The sequence below is a fragment of the Anneissia japonica genome, unplaced genomic scaffold (genome assembly GCF_011630105.1).
Source record: "Anneissia japonica isolate Jap-2015-1 unplaced genomic scaffold, ASM1163010v1 scaffold767_len83711_cov99, whole genome shotgun sequence".
Classification (NCBI taxonomy): Eukaryota; Metazoa; Echinodermata; class Crinoidea; order Comatulida; family Comatulidae; genus Anneissia; species Anneissia japonica.
The window spans coordinates 16,431-18,677 of record NW_022733008.1 but is presented as its reverse complement, the minus strand read 5'-3'; the positions used below and the strand labels follow the sequence as shown (position 1 = coordinate 18,677).

Below are 2,247 nucleotides of genomic sequence, written 5' to 3'. Positions count from 1 at the left end.
CAATAATGCCAACACCATGAATAGTTGTTGGCTTAATTTTTTTTTTTACGAAGACGATGTTAGGCCATGTGTACGCAGGCTGGCATCTCACATGTGTGGTAGTGTTAGTGAAAACACATGTGCTTTAATGGCCTTGTTTATATCCGTTGTAGGCATACTTTATTAAAAAACACACACAGATATATTAAATAATACAACTATAATTTATTTCATTCCTTGTTTGCTGGGGTGGGGTGGGGGTTGATGTACTACACAACTATAATTTGATATTTTACGTCAGCCTGAATCTGTTCTAATTTTGTTAATTTTAAAGCAATTTCAACCTTATTGTTCTTATAGAATGTGTTATTAAACTCCAGGATATGACCTTAATTTAAAGATTAAAATTGTGATGTTTTTAAATAAAAAATAATTTATTTTCATTTTTCAAATTGTGCCTGAATACTGAGTCAATGCTAGACAAGCAAGACAATGAATTGGTGAGTAAAATAGTTTATTATAACTCATTACTCATTTTACACATACACTTTTTTTATTAATCACTCTTCAATTTTTCTTTTCTTCGACAATGATGATATCTCATTTTGTATGTCTGGTGATGTGAACAACAGGTGGGATTTCATAACGGACATAATTTGGTCGAGATGACTTCGTAATCCATATACAGATCTTTTACGGCGATTGAATTCTGCATGTATTAGTTCGCCACCCTGCTCAGACAGCAAGCCAAGACCAACCTTCCACTTCCTCATGAATTCAATTGAATGATGTTCCAGCATATGTAGCTTTGGTTGCTTAACATTGGTTGCAACTTTTCGATACTCTCTTGAAAAATCTATGATTGCTGACACTGGGTCAAAAAAAAAAAAATGCACATATAATTTGGAAAACACTTTAACAAAAAGCTAGTTATTATTTTTTTTGAATGCAAAATATGAATTTGTTTCTTACCATATTCTCTCAGTTCAGTTGGATTAACAGGTCGTGTGTGGTTTATTAACGTGTGTAACTTAGCAAATGTTTCAAAAACTGGTGTGTGCTTCTTTTTTATTTTTTCTAACGCTGTGTTTAGAATTTTTGCTGAGCTGATCGGGCATTCTTCTAGCTCATTTTTAAGGGCAGAGTTCATACCAGTCATCAATTTGTCAATGATGTTAATCTAAAAAATGTAAAAAAAAATAATGAAATAAAAAAAATTTGTTTTCAATTTCAAAAATAATGTAGTTATTGATACGGTACAGTACTTACCTTGCAGGCTTTGTGAACATGATTTCCAACGAAGCTTTTCCCATGATATTGTTGTCTTGGTATTTTATTAGCATGCAAAACATCATCCATACTTGTCGCCAAGGGGCCACTTGCGAATTTCAGCTCTTGATCTATATGATTTTCCTGGATTTGTTAAAAAATGGGATAAAAAAAATACTAAAAGCTTACAAACAATATAATAGAGGGATGCCATTATTGTCATTATTATTATTATTGTTATTGTTATTATTATTATTAATATTAAATAATAAGAAAACAATTTCTTGTTACTATTATACTGTATGTTATTATGTTAATAATATAATTTAGCTTACCAAGTCTTTCACCTTCTGTTCTTTTACAGCAATTTCGTAGCAGATGTCTGCTACTTTGGTGGACATTACATCACTATTAGCAAGGATTAATAACGGGAGTTCATCCCGCATCTGCTCAATAGCATCATTCAAGGATTTGATTTCAGTAATACTGTTGTTTCCAATTGTGGCGGCCTCTGAAATGGCTGTTTTGAAGTCTGTCAATTCATGATCACCTGAAAAAGAATACAAATCTATTTAAGTACAGTATTTTGGAATGCATGCTATTCTCAAGGAGTGTACATAACATGTTTGAAAACATACTTACTAGTTGGATCAAGAGTCCTCTGCCGCAAATAAAATATTTGACAGTCAATGTCGTGGACATCTCTTTCTAAAATATCGAACAGTTTCCTTAATATCCCAAGTGAGATACGTAGCGAAGGTATTGAAACCTGTAAAAATATATGTTATTAGTGTCAGAATTAGAAAAGTACTTGTTGATTCAGGTAAGCATCTGTAATGTTTAAAAACTTTAATTGTTAAAGAGTGACCACTAATAATAAGTTATTACTAACCTTGTCTAACTTCAACAATATGATATACAAGTTGTTTTTAGAAAGAGTTTATTCATTGCTGAGTTATCAAGCAGTATATACAGGAATACTTGCCTATAAAAATGTAC

At 31.6% G+C, this 2,247-nt stretch overlaps 1 long non-coding RNA gene across 1 annotated transcript; it reads right to left on the bottom strand.

Moving 5' to 3' along the window:
* Nucleotides 1-1,027: 1,027 nt before the first annotated feature.
* On the bottom strand, nucleotides 1,028-1,646 carry LOC117115946. Its single transcript, XR_004446659.1, has 3 exons — nucleotides 1,584-1,646; nucleotides 1,249-1,392; nucleotides 1,028-1,159 (listed from the first exon to the last, which is right to left on the bottom strand). It is a non-coding gene; the product is annotated as an uncharacterized LOC117115946 (long non-coding RNA).
* Nucleotides 1,647-2,247: the final 601 nt, after the last annotated feature.